This window comes from Pseudorca crassidens, chromosome 3 (genome assembly GCF_039906515.1).
Source record: "Pseudorca crassidens isolate mPseCra1 chromosome 3, mPseCra1.hap1, whole genome shotgun sequence".
Classification (NCBI taxonomy): domain Eukaryota; kingdom Metazoa; phylum Chordata; class Mammalia; order Artiodactyla; family Delphinidae; genus Pseudorca; species Pseudorca crassidens.
Window position 1 is genome coordinate 73660565 of NC_090298.1, and position 14477 is coordinate 73675041.

The window sequence follows — 14477 nt, forward strand, 5'->3', positions numbered from 1 at the left end:
CAGTATTATATGAGATGTTAAATATATTAAATGCAGTAGAGTATTTAACCAGGGTCCTTCCTCTTATTTTACTTTAACAAATCATATGCAGAGAAAAGTTAATAATTGACAAAGATTTTGAAACATGGATCTTAAATATTTACAGACATTTAAAAAAGCAGTATCTTCAGTTTTCAACTACATCATGTTTGTGGTTTCTCAGATTATTCAGGTTTTTGATACCTACCTCTCTTTATTTCTCTAGCTATCAAACATACAGTAGAGAAAAAAGAGAAATTGTTCAAATTCTCTGGAAGCATGTTAATTTTAGCAGTAAGTAAATCTTGCTGCTTGAATACCTTCTTTTAAAAGGGCAAGATTCTTGTAAAGATGTAAAACAACAGTCTAGTAGAATAAAGTACATGTGCTTTCTATGTAAATTGCAAAGACGGAAAACATTTTACTTCATGGCATTAATGTCACAGGTCAGAGTCAAGAGTTTATTGCCAATTCAGAGGAAATTCTCTTTTCAATGACATATGGCATGACCTTCAACTTCTAGCAGTTGTAGAATGGTTAAGGTCAACTATTCTTACATTCAGAAAATCTAAATGATGTACATGACAAATGGTAGAGTAGATTGTAACTGATTTCAGGGGCAAACATAGTAAAATATTGCACTGTGGGATGAAAGTTTACTGACCCTGTGATATTATGCCTGACATTGATCATTATTTCCCAATTGAGTTATTTGAAAGGATAGTTAATATTCTGTTTGTTAGACTTCTCATTTTATTGTATATGAATTGGAAGGATGCTGCCCCCTCCCTGTATCTCACCAAATGGAATATAGCTATTGGAATTTTATCAGCTAAAGACAAGTTGTAATGAAGAGCAGGATATTTTTCTTTCTGTACATTTTTTCTTCCTTTTTGCTCCTGTTTTAATCAGAATTTTTTTCACCTTACTCAATGGAAAAAAAATTAGAAACTTTCATATAGAACTAAAATTTCAATGTTAATCATTTACCATTTAGAAATAAAAATAAATATTGAGCGTCCATCCTTTATATACTGTATACTGTACTGATTTTTTTTGTCTTCCTAAAAAACAGCCTCAATAGACACTGATTTAGAATTGCTTAATCTTCCTTATCTCTAAAATTTGCTGTTGCTGTGTTCTATAGCCCTGCAATGGATTTTCTTTTTTTCTGTTCTCCAAAGTTGACATGTTCTCACCTCTTGTCCCTTTCTACAGCTATCCTCCAGCAGTCCAGCTGCTAATTAATACTCCTGCCCAGATATTTTCTCATAACATACTGGATTAAGGTTGTTGTCCTGTTCCACTATATGACCCATTCATTATAGCACTTGTCCATTCTATGTTTTGAGAGATTAATGCATCTAAGTACCAGATATGCATTCATTTGCTGCTCTTTTTGTGTAAACCATGGTCTAATCTTATCTCATCTAGAAATGCATTAGAGATCACCATTTACTTTTATTTTAAGCAAAATCAGAGAGATGAAGAGAAAGAAGTACTACATGAGTTAACGTGTTTGATTTCTAAATCCTCTGATTGGTAGGGGTTGTGAAAGAGACCTTCCAGAATCTATAATACCATTGCTTTACTTAGCTTCTCATTTCACCCCATCCATGATTCTCATAGTTTATGGCACATGACCTACAGCAGTGAACTTGAACTACTTAGAGAACTCACTACTACACCTGGGGCCACACATAGAAACAATCCTAGGAGAAAAACAAAAACAAAAAACAAAACCTGCTGTGTCTTCCATTATGCAGGGTTTGTCTTTAGACATTTCCACTGTTGTTATTAATTTTCTTTTTATGTCTTTTTCCATGTTTGTTGCTACTACTCTGCCTATTACTATTACTGTCTATTAATATGGTATTTCTACTACCCTGGAATTAACATTACTCTGCCCCTATCTTTGAAGCAACAAAGGAAAGATTTTTCTCTTTAAAAACCAGTGCTGAGATGGCTCTAAAATAGACTGTAAAGAATTCACAATGTGGGAGCAAGCATCATAAGAAGCTTTCGAGCTAACTTTGCCCTGAGGGCTACAAGAAGTTGTATATCATCACTATGCAACTAGAGTGAAGTGAAGCATACTCATGAGATTATAATATAAGCCAAGCTGAATTAAAGGCATCCTTTCTTAGGTAGGTGCACAAGAAAGGAACTCAAAATGCCTGGCTACTTTCTTAAGAAGAGTGATCCAAGAACAGAAATGTCACAGGTAAAAGGCAACAACCAATCCTCATTACTTTTAAAGATACATTCTAGTGCCTTCCCTCCATTAAAGCATCATTCAACCTTGTCAGATGGTTTGAGAAGTATCCCTCTCCCTCCAAAAAGCCCTTTATTTTAATTGCTTAATTAATAGATTAGAATTGTTTTAAATGATAAACTAGGACATTGATGATACTTGAGGAAGTTGGTATATAGGCAGCTGTGATTGGGTTGTCATTGTTTGGGGCAAATAAGAGTGATGATCTTCTTGAGATGAGAGGATTTAATAAATAAAGAAGAATTAAAAAGTAAAGAGCATAAAAAAGGTATTTTCCTCAAAATTTGGCCTATGGCTAGCCTTGTCCATGCCTTCATCATTCAATCAAAGAAAAAAGATCTCTTCTCTTCCCATATATAAATATCAGTACATGAAGAGTGCAGTTTCCATTCTGCATATTTCTGCATCCATCTTATTACTTCTCAAAGTAGCTGAGTTTCAGTTGGGTGCCTTAACAGAAGGAAACCCTCAAATGCCCACATCTATGTGAAATCATCTGTACTTTGTGAATGCCATGCAAATAATAGTTTTCCTTTTCTTTTGGAACCAGGCATCTATGTGATAAATCAGTTGCTCTGGGTTCCGCATGTTCTTGGCCAATTCTTGTGTGAAAGAGAGAGCCTGATTGGAGAGTCTACTAGTGATTACAGTACTTTTAAATCCAGCAGGCATTTCAAATTACAGATAAGAAAACAAGACCCAAAATCTTTAAGCTATTGCTCTCAGGTCATAAAGCAATCGTTAGATAAAGCTAGAAATGACACCTGAAATATTTGGTTCTTTGATTGGTACTTTAGCCTTCAGTATATTTCACTTCCTCTTCAACCTCAGTTGACCAAACATTCTCTTAGTTAATTAAGCTCTCACAAATACCTATTTTTTATATATTAAAATGAGGAAGTAATTCTTGAGATTTGTTTTTACATCTGTAAGGAATACTGTAATTATTTATCTGTACTTCCAAGATAGATAATCTGAATCTTAAGGGAATTTTCCAGGCCACATCATGCATCAAACTCTAGCCTGTGAATTTCATAGGGAACTATAGATGTCTTAATTTCCATTATCATATTACAAGTAATGAAACTGGTCAGAGAGGGAAATAATTTATGCAAGTTAATAGGGAAGGTAATATCAGGATCTGGGTGGATCCCATGTGTTCTGAGTGCCAGTTTCATGGGCTCTGTACTCATGGTTTGATCTAATCCTACAAGGAAAGTGTCATAGCCTTGGCCAAGTTCAATTCATTTGAGTTTCACCCACACAGCAGTTAGTCAGAAAGAAGTGGAATCCAAGGATGCTGTAATATAGTACCTTTCCACTCAAATTAATCATTTTCAGAAAATAAGACTAAAAGTACAGTTAAGAAGCAACAAGGGCAAAAGTGAGATTTACTGCTGATAGAAATGGACTAGTAATTCTTTGTTCATCCTCATAAAAATCAGGCAGTGCAACAGGAGGAAGAAATTAAAGGAGCATTTAGAAGGCCAGTGGCAATGGTATATCATTGTAAAAAAGAAAGAATGAGAGTGTATTAGGTGAACCATAGCACCAAGGAAAGTGAAGCAGGTGTCTGCTGTCCTCCTCTGATGTTGTATTATTCATCACAGGGAACTTGTCCACATAACATAGAAAGTTTCTCCTTGTAAGGAAAGAAAAATATTTTGAAAGAGACACATAAAATCTTTTTGTATGCAATTCTTTATGTATATGTAAAAATACATTACTGCTGCCAGAATCAGAAGGGGAACAATATTTGTGACATTTGCTAAAATGTTTAAATTTTTATTGACAGCAGAGTTGACACCAGATATACCTGATTTAGGTGAAAAAGACTACTTTTGTCATCACTCTTGAAAAGTAAATGTTTCTATAGATATTTTAATTTCTGTAGATATTTTAACTTTCCCAAGTGCTTTCACGTGTTTTATGTCCTTCATCCATTTGTTTACAGGTATTTATTAAGTCTCTACTCTGTGCTAGGCTCTGTTCTAGATGCTGGTGATGCATTGGTTAGTAAAACAGACTTGGCAGTTGTCCTTAGAGACTTATATTCTCATGGTGGAAAGATAAACAATGAACAACTAAATGAACAAAATGTTTTCAGAGCGTGCTAAAAGAGCTAAAATCAGATTGATAAGAGAGTGAGTTTCTAGTCGGGCCCATTTTAGATAGAGTAATCCCGGAGGGCCACTGTGATTGGGGGGCTCTAGAGCGAGAAGAAGCCAGTCATGAGAAGGTTATTATTATTGTCTTTTAAGAACTCTGGGAGGTATCTTGATCCTGTGTTAATGTACTTATTTTATAAAATAGGAACGTGAGACACAGAAAATAAAAGACTACCCAAGGGAGCACAGTATATTAGTAGTATAGCCAAGTCTAAACCCAGGCCTCCTCATTTTCAGGCCAACACCATTTTTGTTATACAAGCAATAAAGGACAAATTAAGATTTATAGTATATGTGGTAAAACAAATGCAAAACAAAGATGGTCACTCTTCTGGAGTGATGTATGTTTTTCTCATTCATTATTATTGGATTTGTTTTCTCTTCTTTGTTTTAATTAAGCTTATATCTGCTTGTATATTAGGAACCAGTGCTTTAGAATATTCATTTCTAGATGAAAAAAAACACTAGTAAACTTAAAAATTATGTATATTTAAAATTCGCTATTTTACTAATAAAGAGAAGGATTTCCAAGTAGCTTTATATTAGTAGAGACTCACAGTCAAATATGTATACTTATTTCTCCAAAGTCTGGGGTGTACCCATCATCTAAACTTCTTAATTTTCAGAACCCCCCCACCAAAGATGAAACTGCCAGGTACTCAGTCTCCCAGCACCTCTCTTGTCTGAGCCAATTAGATCCATCACCCAGCTTCTGAATTAGGAACTAGTAAACCAAAGAAGAAGGGTGAAGATCCATTTTCATGGTAGGTGGCATAGGGCCAGCACCATTCATGTTCCAGGTGTAACAAAAGAAGCAGGGCTGTGCGCATGCCAAGTGCCCAGAGCCAGTTACAGTGGAGCCCGTGGGGCAGCGTCTGGTACTCAGTGACCAGCAGTGTGCTCTTGGGTTGGGATTTGGGGTGTGATTTTGATTACTGCCCTGGCTCTTGCCCAGTTTTTTTGGTTTGCCCAATTCTGAATCTGCTAATCAGACTGTTCAGCAATTCTTTGAGCTTCAAAATGTGCTATCAGTAAATGTCTTCTCTGGTTAAATAGTTCAGAGGTGATCTCTACTGCTTGCAACATTGAAATCATTACAATTTTCTGAAGAAAAGTTATGTTTTTTTTACAGATATCAGTTCTATTAGAAATTTCAGGTTTTGGGTAGGCAGAAGGAGACAGATATATGAATTAAAAAAATCTCCCCAGGTAATTCTAGCAAATTCTGCTCCTGTTGAGAACCTCTGGATTAAGACACTTTTCCATTGTTTTAAATGTCATAAAGTGATTATTAATTCATTGAGTTCTGAGGCAGAAACCTGGAGGGGAAAAAAATCAAGGGAACATTTGGCTGAATCTTGGCTTTTGTGTGTGCAGATCCTAGGCATTGTGAAAATGCATTTTGAAAACACAATTGAGGGAGCTGGAGACTCATGGGAGATTCCATCTGTGTAAACAAAACCAATCTCAGTTACAAGTTGATGTTAAATATATATAAAAATATAAGTATAAAATATTTTTTTAAAAGTTCAGAAACATGTTTATAGCATATGTTTTGTGAAAAATATATTGAATGTAATGAGAGATGATTTCTTTAACAATTTTCTCTAGATGAAAGCATCATTTTTCCTATTGGTTTTGATCTCTGTAATTAAGAGTCTCATGTTTGGGGGAAATGATAAAGCCTTTCAATAAACAAAAGTAACAGAAGCAGCAAAAAAGTAATGAAAGTAAACAAAAGAACAAATAACCACTGCTCCCCCCCAAAAAGGAAAAAAAAGAATCCGTTTGTCATATTCTGAATGGCGAAAAGCCCCAACTTACAAACTTGTGAAATAATACGAATTTACTCTTATTAAGTTCCCAGATTTAATTGTTCCAGGCTCTGCAAGGAATCACATTCAGGGAAACAAAAGTACATGTAACCAGAAGTAATAAAAACCTTTAATTTAGGTCTTTAAAAAAACTTAAAATAGACCCAATTCAAAACACTGTATAATCATTCTTACATACTTCTTTTCTTCCCTCCCAAGATTCTCATACTTCTCACTGGCTCATTTTCTAAGTCTCATGCAAATCATCTCCAAACCCAGCCTTGGAAACCTCTTTTCTTTTCTCTCCTGTTCTCCTTCTTCCTCTCTCCTGCTTTTGTTACATCATCTTTACCTGAGTATAGGCTTTATCTCCATTCTGCATGAAGCCTCTGTCTTTCATTCATTCTCTGCCAGTTCTTCATTTCCACCTTTTAAAACTTCAGGAACTCATTTGGCTGAGACGACCCCTCCTCAGAAGGTGAAGGAAGATGAGGGAAACTTGACTGAATAGACAAAGACTGGTATGGGATGGGGAAGAGGAGGTTGATGTAAGCTCTGGGTAAAAATAATAAGTTTTTACCCTGTTGTCCTCCAAATGCATGTAATGATGTTGTGCAGGGTAAAAATGTATTGATTTTCTTTGATTCTTTAAATATCTTTCACTTACCATTTTGTAGGCAATGTTGCTCTTCTGTTTTCTGTTTTTATAAATCCCAACTTTCATTTTATTTTCTATTTTGCAAGAAAGCAAACTCCCTGAAGTCTGAATAATAAAATGAAGATATGTGAAAACCAGATGTCTATTAGATTTTTATAATCCCAAATTATGTGTCATCTAAGAAATGGCTAATTTGTGCAACCTAGGTAACTGTACATTCCTGCCTTCAGAGACCCAGACCTAGAGTGCTACTCTATTTAAATGCCTAAGTTTTGTGTTACTAATTCTATGCAACTTTATAGAAGTATCTTGAGAAAAATGTAAGTAATGTCCACATCATTTAAATTCCCTTTTGGTGAACATCCTATGGATTTTTCTAAAATATCAGTATCTGTCTGTCTATCTGTCTATCTATCTAGATATCTGGATAGCAATATAAAATATCTATCTGCATCTATATCTATATACAAATTATAGCTCTCTATGCACTCTGAGAGCCTCGGTTTTCAGAGTTTGAGACCTTTTACCTTTGGATCTATGTTTCAGGTTGAACTGGTGTTGGAGACAATATATAGTTAGTTGTGTTTCTCAGTTGGGAATATACTTGCCCCCTACACCTAGGGGACATTTGGCAATATTTGATTGTTACTATTAGATGAATACTACTGGCATCTAGTGGGCAAAGTCCAAGAATGCTACTAAATACCCTCCAGCGCACAGGACAGCCCCCACAGTAATCATCCCGTCCAAAATGTTGATAGTGACGAGGTTGAGGAACCCTTGATTAAAGATCTGTGACGTAGTCTCACCAATTATGTTTTCTCTATGCCTTTGACAGCAGCCAATATGTGAGACTTCAAACTTGAGGTTTTACTGTTTCACATCCCCTGTGGAGCATTTTTGTCAAATATAATTTTTTAAAAATGTATCTTTTAGGCACAACCTCGTAATGTAATCTAAGAGAGGTTTAGTTAAGAATATTTTAATCAATTATTATGGTTAATGAATGACTGTAATACTTCAAAATTGATAAAAATATTTCTCAATGTGTATATTATTTTATATTTCTCCATTTTAAAAGATTACATATTCAAATATATCCTAGTGATGAGAAAAAAAGTGAGTTTCAGATGGTTTCTGAACATACATAGGTTGACAAAAGATTCTAAAATATTTCAATGAATTATTATCATATAGACTAGATTTTGACTTTTAACATTCATTTAAATAAAAGTGTAAGATGCCGGAAAGTTAACTTTGCATAATTTATTACGATTTTTAATTGCTTCCAAAAAAAGAGACTTTGAGCTTTTCAGTACTGTAATTGAATCAAGATACTGATAATGAATATATTACCTCCACAAAAGAGTTACTTAGATATTATGTCTTATATATGTAGGTAATAAACCATTTTATTAAGTAAGTCTTCTATGGATGGTTTAATGTAGTTTAGTTTATTGACTTATAAAATTATAGTGTTTAATTGAGATTACAGAAGTTTATCTTCTGAATTTAACCTCGCTCCACAAGTGAGTTAGATTCGAAATATTTACCAAGCACCTTGCATGTAAAAAGTGTCATGTGAGGGCTTCCCTGGTGGCGCAGTGGTTGAGAGTCCGCCTGCCGATGCGGGGGACGCGGGTTCGTGCCCCGGTTTGGGAAGATCCCACATGCCACGGAGCGGCTAGGCCCGTGAGCCATGGCCACTGAGCCTGCGCGTCCGGAGCCTGTGCTCCGCAACGGGAGAGGCCACAGCAGTGAGAGGCCCGCGTACAGCAAAAAAAAAAAAAAAAAGTGTCGTGTGACTTGTATCTTTACAAATAATTTACTTAGTCATTCCCATCAAAGGTCAGAAGTGACTTCCTAAAATGTTTCAATTTAGGTGTTTCTGTTAGGACATGGTAAGCCACAAGAGAATGTCACTCCCATTCTAAGAACAAAAACAAAAACAAAAAAACAGATAGTGTATAAAGTTATAACTTAGGGGGTGCATTAGTGAGTTGAAGCCGCAATGCAACCAAAAGAGCTGACTTTCAAAAGTGACAAGACTCTCCAATGAGAAGAAGCAAAAGCAGATGCTGAGAAAACTCCCCAGCACTAGCACTTCAAGCAACACATAAGTTCAAGAAAATAGCAGCCCAATGATGGAAGAATTTGAAGTTGCTGGAATACTGTACCCAGTAAGAAAGGAAACTGTACCAATAACAAATCCCAAGACCAACGCAACTACTGCTTAGATGGATTCAACCATTCATACAGGTGGCCTAACCAAAGACAAGGCAAACTCTTTTTTTCTGCCCATAAATTCTATTTACTTCAGTCTCTACTGCTCTTGTATACATAGTTTCTAACATTTAAACAAAATATAAGATATACCAAAAAACATGACCTATTGTTAGGAAATTGAGCAATCAACCAAACAAAACCAGAGATGCTATTTATTGAGCTTTCTTTATCAAGCCCTGTGATACATACTTCATGGATATAATACCAGTTAATTCCATTATTCCTATATTATATCTGCATTATCTATACTATATCTGTTATACATATGAGAAAAATTGATGTAAAAAGTTAAATATTCCCAATTCACAGAACTAGTATATGTTGGAACCAGGATTTGGATACGTGCCAGTCTAATTTCAGAGCCCAAATCATAGCCACTATGCTATAGAGCCTTCTGGATATGTCAATATAAGAAGTCATTGCGCACGAATTGGTCTAGTAATTTTTTCTCCATGTACTTTTAGAAAGAGATATAGAAGTGTGCTTTTTTCTAAAATAAAATTAGAAAAGGAAGAATGTTGAAGAACATCCCTCTATATGCCATTTCATCTGTTTCTATATCAGAAAATAAAATATCTACTTAATGCTAGGAGATTATATTTACATGGGTTAACTTATTAAACAACATTGTTTTAATATTTTGATATTTTAATATAAAGCCTTAATGGTTCTGGCTGTAAAGGAAAATCTTTTATTGGAGAGTCTGCTAGATTACTGGGAACATTGCTTTTAATTGTCATTTCTTTTATTTCCAAGGATGCAGATTCCAGACTGGAAATATTGTTTCAGGTTAACAGGAGGTCTATCAGCCAGGCAGATCTTTCCTCTACAACCTACTATTGAGTTAATGTCATTCAGAGGGGGTAACAAAAGGACTAGGAGAATTCGAGTATTTATACTTAATTGCTTGGAAGACCTTGCAGAAAGTCTTTTTTTTTTTTAGAGAATTGGATCCCATCATGAACTAGGTCATGAGCAGAAGACCTGTGTTGAGTCATGCAGATTTAGTTTTTACATATTTGCTGAGAGGTCTGTGCTAGGTGCTAGGTACAAGTGGTACGTGGATACTTTGTTCAGCTTTTTTTTTTTTTCTTTTTTTCTGTAATATAGAACCAAGGAAAGGTATAGCAAGTTGCTACTGCTTAAAGCATAGCCAGCTGGTTCCATAGCCCCTCATAGTCATAGTCCTAACTACCCAAAATCTTTGGTAACATAAATCCAAGATTATCATACATTCAAGAAAGTATAATTATTCTGAGAATTGAGACATCATAGGAAGAGGAGATACAAGGTTGGTGTAATTCACATTGTTAGTTGCCTACAAAATACCCATTGAATACTTTCTACCTTGCCTAGAGTGCCTATTCCCAACCCGAGGAAAGTGACGTTGGTTATTTTAAGTCAGTTGTAATAGTTAGACCTGTGATATCCAAAATAATAGCTGCTAGTCATATGTAACTTCTGAGAACTTGAAATGTGACTAGGCCAAATTAAGATACGCTATAATGGTAAAATTCACATCAGATATTGAAGATTTAGTATAAAATAATGTAAAATATTTTGTTACTTTTTTTTTTTTTTTGTGGTACATGGGCCTCCCACTGCTGTGGCCTCTCCCGTTGCGGAGCACAGGCTCCGGACGTGCAGGCTCAGCAGCCATGGCTCACGGGCCCAGCTGCTCTGCGGCATGTGGGATCTTCCCGGACTGGGGCACGAACCCGTGTCCCCTGCATCGGCAGGCGGACTCTCAACCACTGCACCACCAGGGAAGCCCTTGTTACTATTTTTAATGGTAATATATTGAAATTATATTTGGGTTAAATTATATTATTAAAATTAATGTTATCTGTTTCTTTTTACATTTTTAATGCAGGTACTAAAAAATTAAGGATTACCTATGTGCCTTGCGTTATATTTTTATTGGCCAGCAGTATGCAGTGGTGAATTCTTTGAGTTGCATTCACCTTAAATCTTATTTTGACTTCAGTTTTGAATGAAAAAAATGTTAAAAAAAAAGAGTCCTTCTGGAAGAAAGAAAATGATACCAAGTGGAACTATGAATCTACACAAAGATGAAGAGTTTTAGGAGAGGTAAATATATGGGTAAATATAAACTAATTGATTTCTTATTTAAATTGAGATATAGTTGCTTTACAATATTGTGTTAGTTTCAGATATATGGCATGGTGATTCAGTATTTTTGCAGATTATATTCCATTATAGGTTTTTACAAGATAATGGATATAGTTTCCTATGCTATATAGTAAAACCTTGTGGTTATCAATTTTATATGCAGTAGCTTGTATCTGTTAATCCTGTACCGGTAATTTGTCCCTTCTCACTTCCCCCCACATCCCTGGCTCCTTTGGTAACCACAAGTTTGTTTTCTGTATTTGTGAGTCTGTTTCTGTTTTGCATATACATTCATTTGTATTATTTTCTAGATTCCACATATAAGTGATATCGTATATTATTTGTCTTTCTTTGACCTATTTCACTAAGTATAATATTCTCCAGGTCTATCCACATTGCTGCAAGTGGCAGAATTTCATTCTTTTTCATGGCTGGATACTATTCCATTGTATATATATACCACCTCCTCTTTATCCAATCATCTGTTGGTAGGCATTTGGGTTGCTTCTATGTCTTGGCTATTGTAAATAGTGCTGCTATGAACATTGGGGTGCATATATCTTTTCAAATTAGTGTTTTTTTCCAGATAGGTACCCAGGAGTGAAATTACTGGATAATATTTATTATTATTATTATTTTTTTTTGCGGTATGCAGGCCTCTCACTGTTGTGGCCTCTCCCGTTGTGGAGCACAGGCTCCAGACGCACAGGCTCAGTGGCCATGGCTCACGGCCCCAGCCGCTCTGCGGCATGTGGGATCCTCCCTGACTGGGGCACGAACCCGCGTCCCCTGCATCGGCAGGCGGACTCCCAACCACTGCGCCACCAGGGAAGCCCTATTTATTGTTTTTAAAGAAACTTCCATATTGTTTTCCATAGTGGCTGCACCAATTTACATTCCCACCAGCAGTGTACAAGAGTTTGCTTTTCTCCACATACTCTTCAACATTTGTTATTTGTAGACTTTTTAATGATGGCCATTCTGACTGGTGTGAAGTGATGCCTCACTGTAGTTTTGTTTTGCATTTCTCTAATAGAGATGTTGAAGATCCTTTCATGTGCCTATTGGCCATCTGTATTTCTGTGTTGGAAAAATGTCTACTCAAGTCTTCTGCCCATTTTTTTGATTGGATTGTTTTTTTGTTTTTGTTTTTTGTAATTGAGTTGTATAAGCTGTTTATATATTTTGGATGTTAACCCCTTGTCGCTTGTATAATTTGCAAATATTTTCTTCCATTCAGTAGGTTGTCTTTTCATTTTGTTTATGATTTATTTTGTTGTACAAAAGCTTTTAAGTTTAATTAAGTCCCATTTGTTTATTTTTCCTTTTATTTCTTTTGCCTCAGGGGATTAAGCCAAGAACATAAACAAACAAAATGATCCATCAAAAAAATTGCTAAGTTAAACTTCATCAAAATTAAATACATAAGTTCTTGAAAGACACCTGTTGAAAGAATGAAAAGATGAGCCGCAGACTATGTGAAAATATTTACAAATGTTTGCAAATATTTTTATCTGGCATAGGATTTGTATCCAGAATATATAAGGAATTCTCAAAACTCAATAAGAAACAATCATCTCAGTTAAAATATGTTTAAAGAATTTGAACAGACATATCACCAAAGAAAATAAACAGATGGAAAATAAGCACATGAAAAATTCTCAACGTCATTAACCTGCAAAATGCAAATTAAAGTCATACCTGATAGAATGGAAAAATAAATAGAAAATAAAAACCAATGATACCAAGCACAGGATGTGGAGCAAATGGTAATTGCATCCATTGGTGGTGAGAATGCAAATGGTACAACCACTTTACAAAATTATACCATAGAAAGTTACCACACCCTTACCACAACCTACCAATCATGTGGTGAAAACTTATGTTCGCACAAATATCTATATGTAAATCTTTATAAAATTATATTTCATATCCACATAATCATACACACACCTAATCCAAGATTATTCTAAAGGGTTAGACATAAAAGAATGGACTTCTGCTTTCAACCATGATGGAGTAATAAGCGTTGGCTTTCACCTTTCACTGTAAACAGCTAGAAAACTGGAACAATGTTAAGCAATTATTTTCAGACATTGGAAAATGATGGTAAAAGGCCATTATCCCTGAGAAAAAGAAAACAAAGATGGTGAGCCCTAATACCATCCAGGATTTCTGCCTGGTGTCAGTTCGCAGACTGTGAGCATGGCCAGAAGATCCAGACAGTGTCTGGTGGCCTTGCTGAGTTAAGAAGCTAGAAATTGGAGTTCAGGGAAGCTGAGACAGCTAGAAATTTCATCAAATAGTTCTAAGATAGAGGGGGTTATACAGAAAAAGCTGCATCTGTGTCCTTTAGTATTTGATGGGAATCAGGATGCACATGAATAGAGCAAAAGTCCACAAGGCTACACAGAAAATGACTGACGTTCATTTTTATGTGAGCAATATCAGTCTTTAGTATCTACCCACTTTTAGATGTACTCCTTGGCCCAGTCTTGGAGATTAGGACCACACGAACACTCTGTATGTACTAAAAAGGATTGCCCTCTCTAGCTATTCCCTCATCCCAACCAAATCAAATTTTCTTTTCTCTAAGGGCTCTGATAATACCAGCTCCCCACAAAAAATGCTGCTAAACAAACTTATTTGAATAAAAAATAATTTCTCAGTAGAAATTATAGACAGTTATGAAGATGGTGTAGTATTGGCAAAGAGACAGACATATGAATCACTGGAACCACATATAGACCTACATGAATATGGCCATTTGATTATTTATTCTTTTAAAGGGTGGTGTGTTCTTTTTTTTTTTTTTTGTATTTTTTTATTTATTTGGCTGCGTTGGGTCTTAGTTGTGGCATGCAAACTCTTCGTTGCAGCTCGTGGGCTTCTCTCTAGTTGTGGTGCGCGGGCTTTAGAGGGCATGGGCTCAGAAGTTGCAGCACGTGGGCTTAGTCGCCCTGCGGCATGTGGGATCTTAGTTCCCCAACCGGGGATTGAACCCATGTCCCCTGCATTGGAAGGCAGATTCTTAACCACTGGACCACCAGGGAAGTCCCTGGCCATTTGATTATTGACAAAGGTGTAAAGAAATTAAACAAAGATTGGTCTTGTGAAGTACTTTT

The 14477-nt window shown here is 35.7% G+C and overlaps 1 long non-coding RNA gene across 1 annotated transcript in view; it reads left to right on the forward strand.

Moving 5' to 3' along the window:
- The window catches only part of LOC137220744 (uncharacterized), a 45620-nt gene extending 34324 nt beyond the window's left edge, over window positions 1-11296 (forward strand). The window contains exon 3 of the long non-coding RNA XR_010941775.1: window positions 11093-11296. This is a non-coding gene — a long non-coding RNA (uncharacterized lncRNA). The remainder of the gene's footprint in view (window positions 1-11092) is intronic.
- The last annotated feature ends 3181 nt before the right edge of the window (window positions 11297-14477 follow it).